Source organism: Balaenoptera physalus, assembly GCF_965194825.1.
Source record: "Balaenoptera physalus genome assembly, chromosome: 19".
Taxonomy (NCBI): Eukaryota; Metazoa; Chordata; class Mammalia; order Artiodactyla; family Balaenopteridae; genus Balaenoptera; species Balaenoptera physalus.
The window spans coordinates 56,239,820-56,254,289 of record NC_138900.1 but is presented as its reverse complement, the minus strand read 5'-3'; the positions used below and the strand labels follow the sequence as shown (position 1 = coordinate 56,254,289).

General features: G+C 40.8%; 1 long non-coding RNA gene across 2 annotated transcripts in view; it reads right to left on the bottom strand.

Moving 5' to 3' along the window:
* Positions 1–14,464, bottom strand: part of LOC309649335 — a 126,136-nt gene extending 111,672 nt beyond the window's left edge. For both annotated transcript variants that reach the window (XR_014257027.1, XR_014257028.1), the window contains exon 1: positions 11,237–14,464. This is a non-coding gene — a long non-coding RNA (uncharacterized lncRNA). The remainder of the gene's footprint in view (positions 1–11,236) is intronic.
* Positions 14,465–14,470: the final 6 nt, after the last annotated feature.

Here is a 14,470-nt window from a genome sequence, read left to right as displayed (position 1 = left end):
TTACATTGTTTCCATGTCTTGGCTATTGTGAGTAGGGCTGTCTACAAGAGACCCACTTCAGATGTAGGGACACATACAGACTGAAAGTGAGGGGATGGAAAAAGATATTCCATGCAAATGGAAATCAAGAGAAAGCTGGAGTAGCAATTCTCATATCAGACAAAATAGCTTTAAAATAAAGACTATTACAAGAGACAAAGAAGGACACTACATAATGATCAAGGGAACAATCCAAGAAGAAGATATAACAATTGTAAATATTTATGCACTCAACATAGGAGCACCTCAATACATAAGGCAAATGCTAACAGCCATAAAAGGGGAAATCGACAGTAACACAATCATAGTAGGGGACTTTAACAGCCCACTTTCACCAATGGACAGATCATCCAATATGAAAATAAATAAGGAAACACAAGCTTTAAATGATACATTAAACAAGATGGACTTAATTGATACTTATAGGACATTCCATCCAAAAACAACAGAATACACATTCTTCTCAAGTGCTCATGGAACATTCTCCAGGATAGATCATATTTGCGTCACAAATCAAGCCTTCGTAAATTTAAGAAAATTGAAATCGTATCAAGTATCTTTTCTGACCACAACGCTATGAGACTAGGTATCAATTACAGGAAAAAATCTGTAAAAAACACAAACACATGGAGGCTAAACAATACACTACTTAATAACCAAGTTATCACTGAAGAAATCAAAGAGGAAATCAAAAAATACCTAGAAACAAATGACAATGAAAACACAATGATTCAAAACCTATGGGATGCAGCAAAAGCAGTTCTAAGAGGGAAGTTTATAGCAACACAATCCTATCTTAAGAAACAAGAAACATCTCAAATAAACAACCTAACCTTACACCTAAAGCAATTAGAGAAGGAAGAACAAAAAAACCCCAAAGTTAGCAGAAGGAAAGAAATCATATAGATCAGATCAGAAATAAATGAAAAAGAAATGAAGGAAACAATAGCAAAGATAAATAAAACTAAAAGCTGGTTCTTTGAGAAGATAAACAAAATTGATAAACCATTAGCCAGACTCATCAAGAAAAAAAGGGAGAAGACTCAAATCAATAGAATTAGAAATGAAAAAGGAGAAGTTACAACTGACACTGCAGAAATACAAAGGATTCTGAGAGATTACCACAAGCAACTATAAGCCAATAAAATGGACAACATGGAAGAAATGGACAAATTCTTAGAAACGCACAACCTTCCAAGACTGAACCAGGAAGAACTAGAAAATATGAACAGACCAATCACAAGCACTGTAATTGAAACTGTGATTAAAAATCTTCCAACAAACAAAAGCCCAGGACCAGATGGCTTCACAGGCGAATACTATCAAACATTTATAGAGGAGCTAACACCTATCCTTCTCAAACTCTTCCAAAATATAGCAGAGGGAGGAACACTCCCAAACTCATTCTATGAGGCCACCATCACCCTGATACCAAAATCAGACAAAGATGTCACAAAGAAAGAAAACTACAGGCCAATATCACTGATGAACATAGATGCAAAAATCCTCAGCAAAATACTAGCAAATAGAATCCAACAGCACATTAAAAGGATCATACACCATTATCAAGTGGGGTTTATCCCAGGAATGCAAGGGATATACACAAATCAATATATGCAAATCAATCAATGTGATACACCATATTAACAAATTGAAGGAGAAAAACCATATGATCATCTCAATAGATGCAGAGAAAGCTTTTGACAAAATTCAACACCCATTTATGATTAAAACCCTCCAGAAAGTAGGCATAGAGTGAACTTTCCTCAACATAATAAAGGCCATATATGACAAACCCACAGCCAACATCATCCTCAATGGTGAAAAACTGAAACCATTTCCACTAAGATCAGGAACAAGACAAGGTTGCCCACTCTCACCACTATTATTCAACATAGTTTTAGAATTTTTAGCCACAGCAATCAGAGAAGAAAAAGAAATAAAAGGAATCCAAATTGGAAAAGAAGAAGTAAAGCTGTCACTGTTTGCAGATGACATGATACTATACATAGAGAATCCTAAAGATGCTACCAGAAAACTACTAGAGCTAATCAATGAATTTGGTAAAGTAGCAGGATACAAAATTAATGCACAGAAATCTCTTGCATTTCTATACACTAATGACGAAAAATCTGAAAGTGAAATTAAGAAAACACTCCCATTTACCATTGCAACAAAAAGAATAAAATATCTAGGAATAAACCTACCTAAGGAGACAAAAGACCTATATGCAGAAAATTATAAGACACTGATGAAAGAAATTAAAGATGATACAAATAGATGGAGAGATATACCATGTTCTTGGATTGGAAGAATCAACATTGTGATAATGACTCTACTACCCAAAGCAATCTACAGATTCAATGCAATCCCTGTCAAACTACCACTGGCATTTTTCACAGAACTAGAACAAAAAATTTCACAATTTGTATGGAAACACAAAAGACCCCGAATAGCCAAAGCAATCTTGAGAAAGAAAAACGGAGCTGGAGGAATCAGGCTCCCTGACTTCAGACTATACTACAAAGCTACAGTAACCAAGACAGTATGGTACTGGCACAAAAACAGAAATATAGATCAATGGAACAGGATAGAAAGCCCAGAGATAAACCCACAAACATATGGTCACCTTATCTTTGATAAAGGAGGCAGGAATATACAGTGGAGAAAAGACAGCCACTTCAGTAAGTGGTGCTGGGAAAACTAGACAGGTACATGTAAAAGTATGAAATTAGAACACCCCCTAACACCATACGCAAAAATAAACTCAAAATGGATTAAAGACCTAAATGTAAGGCAAGACACTATCAAACTCTTAGAGGAAATCATAGGCAGAACACTCTATGACATACATCATAGCAAGATCCTTTTTGACCCACCGCCTAGAGAAATGGAAATAAAAACAAAAATAAACAAATGGGACCTAATGAAACTTAAAAGCTTTTGAGGGCTTCCCTGGTGGCGCAGTGCTTGAGAGTCTGCCTGCCGATGCAGGGGATACGGGTTCGAGCCCTGGTCTGGGAGGATCCCATATGCCGCGGAGCGACTGGGCCCGTGAGCCACAATTGCTGAGCCTGCGCGTCTGGAGCCTGTGCTTCGCAACAAGAGAGGCCGCGATAGTGAGAGGCCCGCGCACCGCGATGAAGAGTGGCCCCCGCTTGCCGCAACTGGAGAAAGCCCTCGCACAGAAACGAAGACCCAACACAGCCATAAAAATAAATAAATAAATAAACCCAAAGTTTAAAAAAAAAAAAAACAAGAAAACAATATAACTTACTTCTAAAAAAAAAAAAAAGCTTTTGAAGAGCAAAGGAAACCATAAACAAGACCAAAAGACAACCCTCAGAATGGGAGAAAATATTTGCAAATGAAGCAACTGACAAAGGATTAATCTCCAAAATCTACAAGCAGCTCATGCAGCTCAATATCAAAAAAAACAAACAACCCAATCCAAAAATGGGCAGAAGACCTAAATAGACATTTCTCCAAAGAAGATATACAGATTGCCAACAAACACATGGAAGAATGCTCAACATCATTAATCATTAGAGAAATGCAAATCAAAACTACAATGAGATATCATCTCACACCGGTCAGAACGGCCATCATCAAAAAATCTACAAACAATAAATGCTGGAGAGGGTGTGGAGAAAAGGGAACCCTCTTGCACTGTTGGTGGGAATGTAAATTGATACAGCCACTATGGAGAACAGTATGGAGGTTCCTTAAAAAACTAAAAATAGAACTACTATACGACCCAGCAATCCCACTACTGGGCATATACCCAGAGAAAACCATAATTTAAAAAGAGTCATGTACCACAATGTTCATTGCAGCTCTATTTACAATAGCCAGGACATAGAAGCAACCTAAGTGTTCATCGACAGATGAATGGATAAAGAAGATGTGGCACATATATACAACGGAATATTACTCAGCCATAAAAAGAAATGAAGTTGAGTTATTTGTAGTGAGGTGGATGGACCTAGAGTCTGTCATACAGAGTGAAGTAAGAAAGAGAAAAACAAATACTGTATGCTAACACATATATATGGAATATTAAAAAAAAAAAAAAAAGGTGGTCATGAAGAACCTAGGGGCAAGACGGGAATAAAGACACAGACCTACTAGAGAATGGACTTGAGGATATGGGAAGGGGGAAGGGTAAGCTGTGACAAAGTGAGAGAGTGGCATGGACATATATACACTACCAAACGTAAAACAGATAGCTAGTGGGAAGCAGCCGCGTAGCACAGGGAGATCAGTTCGGTGCTTTTTGACCACTAGAGGGGTGGGATAGGGAGGGTGGGAGGGAGGGAGACGCAAGAGGGAAGAGATATGGGGACATATGTATATGTATAACTGATTCACTTTGTTATAAAGCAGAAACTAACACACGATTGTAAAGCAATTATACTCCAATAAAGATGTTAAAAAAAAAATGGAGCTGGAGGAATCAGGCTCCCAGACTTCAGACTATACTACAAAGCTACAGTAATCAAGACAATATGGTACTGGCACAAAAACAGAAATATAGATCAATGGAACAGGATAGAAAGCCCAGAGATAAACCCACGCACCTACGGTCAACTAATCTATGAAAAAGGAGGCAAGGATATACAATGGAGAAAAGACACTCTCTTCAATAAGTGGTGCTGGGAGAACTGGACAGCTACATGTAAAAGAATGAAATTATAACACTCCCTAACACCATACACAAAAATAAACTCAAAATGGATTAGAGACCTAAATGTAAGACTGGACACTATAAAACTCTTAGAGGAAAACATAGGAAGAACACTCTTTGACATAAATCACAGCAAGATCTTTTTTGACCCACCCCCTAGAGAAATGGAAATAAAAACAAAAATAAACAAATGGGACCTAATGAAACTTAAGAGTTTTTGCACAGCAAAGGAAACTACAAACAAGACGAAAAGACAACCCTCAAAATGAGAGAAAATATTTGCAAATGAATCAACGGACAAAGGATTAATCTCCAAAATATATAAACAGCTCATGCAGCTCAATATTAAAAAAAAAACAACCCAATCCAAAAATGGGCAGAAGACCTAAACAGACATTTCTCCAAAGAAGACATACAGATGGCCAAGAAGCACATGAAAAGCTGCTCAACATCACTAATTATTAGAGAAATGCAAATCAAAACTACAATGAGGGAAAAAAAAAAAACTACAATGAGGTATCACCTCACACCAGTTAGAATGGGCATCATCAGAAAATCTACAAATAACAAATGCTGGAGAGGGTATGGAGAAAAGGGAACCCTCTTGCACTGTTGGTGGGAATGTAAATTGATACAGCCACTATGAAGAACAGTATGGAGGTTCCTTAAAAAATTAAAAATAGAATTACCATATGATCCAGCATATCCCACTACTGGGCATTTACCCAGAGAAAACCATAATTCAAAAAGACACATGCACCCCAATGTTCATTGCAGCACTATTTACAATAGCCAGGACATGGAAGCAACCTAAGTGCCCATCGACAGATGAATGGATAAATAAGATGCAGTACATATATACAATGGAATATCACTCAGCCATAAAAAGGAATGAAATTGGGTCATTTGTAGAGACGTGGATGGATCTAGAGACTGTCATACAGAGTGAAGTAAGTCAGAAAGAGAAAAACAAATATCGTATATTAACACATATATGTGGAACCTAGAAAAATGGTACAGATGAACTGGTTTGCAGGGCAGAAATTGAAACACAGATGCAGAGAACAAACGTATGGACACCAAGGGGGGAAAGTGGCGGAGGGGGGAGGGTGTGATGAATTGGGAGATTGGGATTGACATATATACACCAATGTGTATAAAATGGATAACTAATAAGAACCTGCTGTATAAAAAAATAAATAAAATAAAATTCAGAAAAAAAAAAAGAAAGTGAATAACTTGGACATGAATGGATGTTTTTGAGTTATGATTTAATGTCCTTTTATTTTCAACATAATTATATTATTAATTTCATACTTCTGAAATTTTCAATAAGTTAATATTCTCATTTGAAAAATTGAAATTATTCACAAAATTAAACGCATATTTAAAATTTTTTTCTCTGGTCAAACGTATTTTATATAAATATTCAAGTTATAGTCAACTACATTCTTTTAATATAAAATGTGTGATCAATATTATATGTTGACAAGTGTTAACACTAATGGCATTAAATTTCACCAAAGTGTGTGACTCTTTAACTTACACTTCCATTTTAAACAATTTTGTGATGTTAATTGTTTTTGGAAAGTTTCCTCTGCACTTTCACTTATCCAGGTGGCAGACTATTTCATGACCCTTTCCATTATATTATGGTTTTATAAGCTATTCTCTTTTTTATAACAGTTTTATTAAGGTATAATTTATTTACCATAAACTGTATCCTTTTAGGGTGTGCAATCCAGTGGTTTTTAATATATTCAAAGAGTTGTGCAACCATCAACATCAGCTAATTTTTAAAATTTTTCATAATCTCTAAAGAGAAATCCCCTATCAATTAGCAGTCAGTCCCCATTCTCCCTTCTCCCAGTCCCTAGAAACGGCTAACCTACTTTCTGTCTTCTATGGATTTGCCCATCCTGGACATTTCATAGAAATGGAATCAAAAGATGTGTGTCCTTTTGTATCTGGCTTCTTTCAGCATAATGTTTGCAAGGTTCATCCATGTTATAGTGTGTATTCATTGATATGTCTGAATAACACTGCATTGTATAGATATCCCACATTTTATTTATCCACTCATTAGTTGAATTAGTCTCATATGCTAACATTCAGTAATTATGAACATCTTTCCTTGTCATTCTTCTCCTTAAGTAAAGTAAAGAGCTTGAGAACAAAATCTGGGCAATAGAAAGAAGGCATGCCTTCCTGGAGGAGAAAAGAAGCCCTCAGATCACAAAAAAAAAAAAAGAATGGGCAAGATTTGTTTCATGAAGAGGCACTGTAAACCCATGAGGAAATTTGTCTCTAAGGGAGTCAGCTCACTGTGCACAGGTGAGAATGACTCAATAGTCAACTTGGCCCCCAAAGTTTATCAAAAAGAATGTGTGTGAACACACACACACACACACACACTTTCCTGTTGGACCCAGTGAGCAGAGTGTCATTTTATTCTGTTAGATCGTGAATGGTTTAAACACTTGTTTTCAGAGTAAGAGCTAAAATCTTTTTCCTTTTTTCTAAATTGAAGTGCTTTTTCAGTACTGTGAATATTTTATGCAAAATGCTTTTCATGATAGAAATTTCTATTTCACATCAGTTTCATTACCTCCTCGGAATATTCTCAGATGTGCTATAGGATAAGCGCTCCAACACATGAATGTGGGGTCACTGCTCAGCCCTTTGCTTCTCCCTTGCCCCCTCCAAGCTGGCATCTGGCAGTGAGGGAGCCTCAGTATTTCCAGCCCTCAGCCCTGTGGGGCAGACAGTTAAGCAGTTTCTAGGGCTGAGATGGCTGATGTGAGAGTGGGAGGGGGAAGCAACAGATGGAGGATAGTTGGAGAGAAGGGAGGAAAGTGACATCTATTCCTGATGGAGGAAGGGAGGGGTCAGACATCATAAGAGAATGGAAAGGAGGTGGTTCTCAGGGGGATGGCCCAGGACTCCCTGGCTGCTGGATCCTGGTTTCTTCCCTTTGCAGAAGGTCCTGGATGCCATCAGCCCAGGTACCCCTCCTCCCCCAGTCAGGCTCACTGTGGCTTCATCATATTCTGACAAAGCCTTTCTTTTCCTTGTCTTTACCCTGGACCCGTATTTGAAGGCAGACACCACGAAGGACCCAGCAGATGGGCTGTAATTCCCCAACTCACCTCCTGCCCCCACTTCTCCATAAAATGTGTGAGAAAGAATGAAGCCAGTCCTGATATCCGGGAGCCAGGCTGGTACCCTCAGTTACATCTTGGGGTTCTTCTGCAGAACACACCTGTTTTTATAGACTATCAACATTAGGCAAGTCCACTCTAATCAGGATGGATCAAGACACAAGCGAGATCACTTTGTGGTCCTGTCTGAACAGACAAATTGGAACATCATCTAAACCACAAAATCCCAACCATCCACTCTCCAGACCAGTATGAGTGCCATTACATCTCTAGCCTTGCTCAAGTTTCCCTCCCTACCAATAAGATTTATTAAAATACCAATCATAGAATTATCCCTGTTTTGTGACAGCATGCAATCCAGAGAAAATGTCTGTTTCCATGAAGTCACTCAAAATCACCTGGCATAACTGGAAACCCTATAATAAGGCCCTTCAGCAGGGGCAACAACTTCCAAACCATGAAGGATTTGGGGGGACCCACAAGGAACTCGGCAGCAGGACAGGGAACAGTGCTGTTGGTGGCCCCCAGAAATGGTCAGAACAAATCCCTTCAGCCACTGCAGACTGGGGTGGGGCCATCAGGAAAATTCTGGCTGGGAAAATGCCCTCCCACTCTCCCTCTCCTCCTATAGTGGCTGGGCCATGTGGTCCACTGGTCACCCTCATTACGGAAACTGTGGTTGGGCTCCACTGCCACGTCCACCTAAGGTTTGTTTGTCCACAGTATTCATAAAAGTGAGTTGAAGCAGTAGGTGGAGCTGCCCTTGCTCAGAAAGTCTAGCTACTGAACCATGTCACTGCTGCCACCAGCCTGACCCCATACTCCTGAGGGAAGTGCTGTTCAGCTTGGCAACGCTCCCCTGTCCTGCGTCATGGGCCAAAAGCCCAACACAGAGGAGCTGTGGGCAGGCAGTGGGTGGTGGAGGGACAGGGCACCCAGCAGGGCAGCAGCCCAGGTCCAAGAGCTTGATTCCTTCAGTGGTGACCTGCAGGACAGTGTGCCTGGGAGACTCCCCCTGGCCTGCTCAGAGCCTTCCAGGGACTCAAGGCTGCTGCTGCCTTGGCTTCTGGAACATTTGCCTGTCTCTGTGTGGCAGAGGATGGCATCATGAGAACATGAGAAATGTAGGGAGATGCTGGGTGACTGCAGCTGCCTCAAAGGCTAGTCCTTGGCTGCCCCTGTTTTCTGAGGCGCCCAAAACATGGCGCCCCTGCTGGATCTTCTTTGGGCCCCATGCACGTGTCCTGAGCCCAAGGTCCCTCCTGCTTCCATGTCAGGGGCATCATAGGTTTACCATTCAGTGTCATGTTGTACTTCCGGGGACAGAGGTTGAAGGCCATGGGGGGAAACCTAGGGATGCAGTAAATGCAGTAAAACCTAGGGAGGCAGGGGTAGCCCCTCCTGAAAGCAGCTTAGCACAGGGGTCACCAGAGTACTGCACATCCTGGCATGTGCCATCCACCCCAGCTGCCCTGTGGGTGATGATGATGTGTCCCGGGAGGCTCTGAAATTGCGTCTCCACAGGCTCTTGCGTATGTGGATGGTGGGTGGTGGGTCTCCGATTCAGGCTGGGCTGTCAGTGCCCCTGGCCATTTTCACAGCTGCTGAGGCCTCCTTCCAGTGAACTAGTCTGTTTGCTGTCATCAAACATGGCCTTGATGTTGTCCCATCCATGGCTTCATCCGTCCATAGTGACTTATCTCCGACTGAGGTGAAATTGGCACCTAACTTGCAGCGGGATTGGAAGTCAGAAGACAGGCTTGTTCAGTGAGAACTACATATTGTGGCAGCCACTCTTTGTGCATCTGGCTCCAGCTTGAGGCTCTGAAGCTGGAACTGAGAGGCCGTCTTGAACTTGCACACAACAGTGCTGGATCTGCAACTGCTCCAGTGTGTCCTGCAAACACAGGACACTCCTGTGGACCTCACTGCCGCTGTGGTTCCTGACCTGAGTGCTGCAGATCTCTGCCCAGTACGGGCTTTCCCAGCCATGCATGACCTGCTCACCGTGGGCACACCCCACAGCACCATCTTCCCCACCTGCTTGGGCCTGAGGGGCTGGAGCCTGAGGAGTGCTGCAACCCCTGCTGGCAGTCTGGGGAAGATTTCCCTTCTTACTTGGTCCTCACTCAGGGTTGAGGCCCTCCAGGCTACTGCTCCCATGAAACAAGAGCAGATGAGGGAGTTAAATGAGGATTAGAGAAGTTAAATGAAATAATTAGGGTCAGACAACAAATATGTGGTCAAATGACAATTGCTTCCCTTATCTGTGGACATCAGTGCATGTAAGAATTATGTGCATATATGTGTGGGATGTCAGAAAGGACATCATTAATTCACCCCAATGGGGCAGCTTGAGTAAAGCAACAGTTGTAGTAACGATGCATTATGCTGGTGGGACAGCTGGGAGCCTCTTCTGTAGGGCAGAGAGGGTCTCTTAGTGAACAAGAGTGGGTTGCATATTCCGAAGAGCCTTGATTTACACATAAACCACAGGGCCACTGCCTCTAGTGGTGGAGGTTGTGGTTCTGGAAAAGTGCAGTGCACAAATGGAAGAGTGAAATCATGAGTGCAGCCCTGGGATAGACAGCCTTTATTTTTCACATGCTTCACCCACTGTCAGAAGAAAGTCTGTCTTGACATCCCTTTTGTCCCATCTACTACAAGGGTTGGCATATCTCATCCCTCTCTGATGGGGTACAAACCTGTGCTGTCATAGTTATTCTGAGTCAAAGTGCCGTCCATTATATTGGCCCTAAGACTGCGGAATGGTCTTCATTTTTTAATAAACAAATAGGTTAAAATCTGGGTAATTAAATCCAGAAAGGTCATTGTTTTACTTTCTTCCTAAAGTACAAATAAACATCTTCTCCAGGATTAAGGAAACAGTTGGATAGATTCACTCTTTTCTCCCACACGTAGGCAACATCCCGAGTCTCTATCCCCTAAATCCAAGAGATTGCTTCATTTTCTGCACATCAGATGACCACCTGAGCAAACAGCTTCCCATGATTTTCATCATGGTGGGTCCTGTCCTATGTACATTACCTCCTTAGGCTTCACACCTGACACAAGGACAAGTCTCTTGGAATTCTTCATTTAGAAAATGGATTTCATGCCCTTCTAAATTTCACAAAAATTTACTGCAGTTGAAAAAAAAACAGTGTTGGGGGAGGCTATTAAACAAAATTATAACAAATGGGTTTCTGGAAATGTTCAGATAATTGTTTTTTTAAAAAAGATAACTCTGGTCATAGAACTTAAAGATACAAAAAGCAAATTTGTATATCCATCACCTTAGTCTCAATTATGTCATTGTAATAAGTTACCTTAAACACTAATGACTCACCTATTTCTCACTCATCCTTCTGGGATTCAGGTTAATGGTATCATTATCTAAGACCAAGAAGGCGCATGGTAGTGAGAAGAGAATGATGACCCCAAAAGATGGAGGATTCTGCTCAGAGATGGCGCACGCTGCCTCATTAAATCCATTCATATTTCACTGGCTGAAAGAAATCACAAGGCAAAGACTGAAGTCAACAATTTGGAAAGTATAAGCCTTTTGGAAGACATGGCCTGATTGGGCTGGTGCCATGAAATATTCAGTCCCTATATAATATATTGCACGGGACTTTCCTGGTGGTGCACTGGTTAAGAATCCACCTGCCAATGCAGGGGACACGGGTTTGATCCCTGGTCTGGGAAGATTCCACATGCTGCGGAACAACTAAGCCCATGAGCCAAAAATAGTGAGCCTGCACTCTAAGGCCCGTGAGCCACAGCTACTGAGCCCACATGCTGCAATTACTGAAGCCCGCGTGCCTAGAGCCCGTGCTCTGCAGCAAGAGAAGCCACAGTAATAAGAAGCCCACGCACCGCAACAAAGTGTAGCCCCCGCTTACCACAACTAGAGAAGGCCCGCACAGAGCAACGAAGACCCAACACAGCCAAAAATCAATCAATCAAAAAATAAAATTTTTAAAAAAAGAAATGACTTTTTTTAAATTTATTTATTTATTTATTTATATTGCAGTCCATCTATTTGGTCAAAATTATTGGCTTCTATCCCTAAAGTACACAGAATAATCTTACCCTTCTCCACCAGGCACAGTATGAAAGATTTTTCCAAACACAGGACTCAAAGCCCAACACCTCCATTCACACTCAAAGCAGCTGAAACATCCAGATATAACTCTTCCTCATCAAAATATCAAAGAACAAAAGCCCATGCTATGAGCCAGCTGGAACATGGACTGGATCAACGTAATATCCTCTCATGATATGGAAGAAGAGGAGGGACACTGCACCCATTGAAATGTAGCAACAGCAAGATTCAGATGGGGGGATGTTTTGAGGAAGAGCTCCCTTTAGCTGAGAATGCTTTTCCCCCTAGTTAGGTCAATGTCTGATCCTAGATGAAGTCCCTACACCAGATACTTGGATGTCCTTTATGTTGCTTGGCCTCATTTGTAGGGGCATTAGAGGCTATAGCTCTTTGAGGGTTTTACCATCTGGGTATAATATGAGGAGGTGCAGTACACAAAATATTGTTTTTATGCAAGCTAAGTTTCTTTTAGTTAAAGCATGTGAATTTTCTGGTAATCGCACACATATATGTCAACAAAGGGAAACACACACAATTAAAGACGAATTAACCTATCTAATTATATCTATTTCCAGGTGCAATTAGCCCATCCCCCAATTCATTGTGCCTAATTTTTCTGTTTCTCATCTTAAATATCTTGAGCTTATCAGTGTCTGTGGCAAAAGCACATACCATTTTTTTTCTGGTGGCAGTTTATAGTAATGCTGTCTTAAATAATAGAAGAATGATTGGTAAAAGTTATAATGCAATCACTGCTTTAAACCAAAGGTTTTAAGCCACAACCCAGGTTTGATTTTTGCTTTTTTTTAACTGTGTAAACTTTTTGTTAGAAAATATGTCTCCAAGTTCATATTTCCTCATATAAATGATACAAAGTCTGCCTGTACACGTTATCTTGCAGTTCATACAATCTTTCTATCCCCTTCCATTTTTCCTGTTAAGGAACACATTTCTTTCTGAGCTCATTTCTCTCTAGATGTTCCCAAGGCAATAGTAGCCAAGAGCACATGAGTCTTGACAGAGATATTCTGTTGTCTTTAAGTCAAGGCATAGAGTATTTGTTGCATTTCCTGCCTTCCAGTTTTTCACAGCTGACGTTTACCAAAAAAAATTTACAGCAGTAAAATTTACAGTTGCCATCTTTTCCGGATTCAATAAATTTTTCCATCACCCATGGTCTAGCCCCATGACAAATCCACATATATATTTTTTTCTTGTTAAAGTCATCACTTCAAAGTAAATAATTTAATAATTGTATCAGATGATTGTATTCAACCAGAGAAGCAGAATCAGTGTGTATGTGGAGATTTATTGCAAGGAATTGGCTTATGTGACTGCAGAGAAGCCTTGGCAAGTCTAAAATCTGTAGGGCCGATTAGAACTCTTGGGCAAGAGCTGATGCATCTATCAATAGGCAGAATTTCTTCCTCTCAGTGAAGCCTTCACTCAGTCCTTCTGGCCTCTCAGTTGATTGACTTAGGCCCACCCAGATTATATAGGATAATCTCCCTTAGTCAAGTGATTATGAACTTTAATCACATCTACAAAATACCTTCACAGAAACGCTGAGTAGGTGAGTGTTTGAATTACTAGGGTCTGTAGCCTAGCCATACTGACACAAAACTGACCAACTCTGTCCACACCTTGTCAACCTGGAAACCATACACATCTCCTGAAACCATAAATAATTTCCAAATAAAGATAATAACAAAGTGGTATTTCTGCCTAATATGGTGCAACTATCATGCCTACAAGAGAAACATGCTAATCCTTTCCCCAAAGAGGATGCAACATCCTTGGCTGATGTGAGTACTTCTCTTTTGATGCTCCTTAAATACGGTGATTTAATGTTAACTATTATTAATACATCTTATATTGGATCATCAAGGAATAACAGCAGGAAGAAAGCAAAATATTTTGTTAATATTTATACAAACATATTCATAATGCAATCCTCATAGTTAGTATATCCTCATTTATGCAAATGGTCACATGGTAATAGCTGGTATTTTTAACTTTTCTTCTGTTAGGGAACCGTTGACCAAAACTGCCCACCTTGGCCAGGTATGATGATAACCGCTTGCCTGAGTTGTCTCACAGTAGGAGGTCCTGATAAAGAATGAAGTGCAACTAACCAGAATTCAGAAGGGGCCAAAGGGAGGAGGGAGGAGATGATATGTCCTGCCAACCTCCCAGAAGCCCTCACGTTGAAATCCATCTTGACTGAGAGATGGGTGCGCCACCAGGAAGGACCCTGAGTCAGACGAAGTATGGGCCAATCAAGATGACTGGCCAGAGACAACCTGGAAACTAACCCCATTACCATAAAACCTGAGACAGTGAGCCACATGGCAGAGCAGTTCCCCTGGGTTCCCTTACCCTACTGCTCTCCACCCAGGTGCCCCTTCCCAATAAAGTCTTTTGCTTTGTCAGCATGTGTGTCTCCTTGGACAACGCATGTCCAAGCGTTAGACA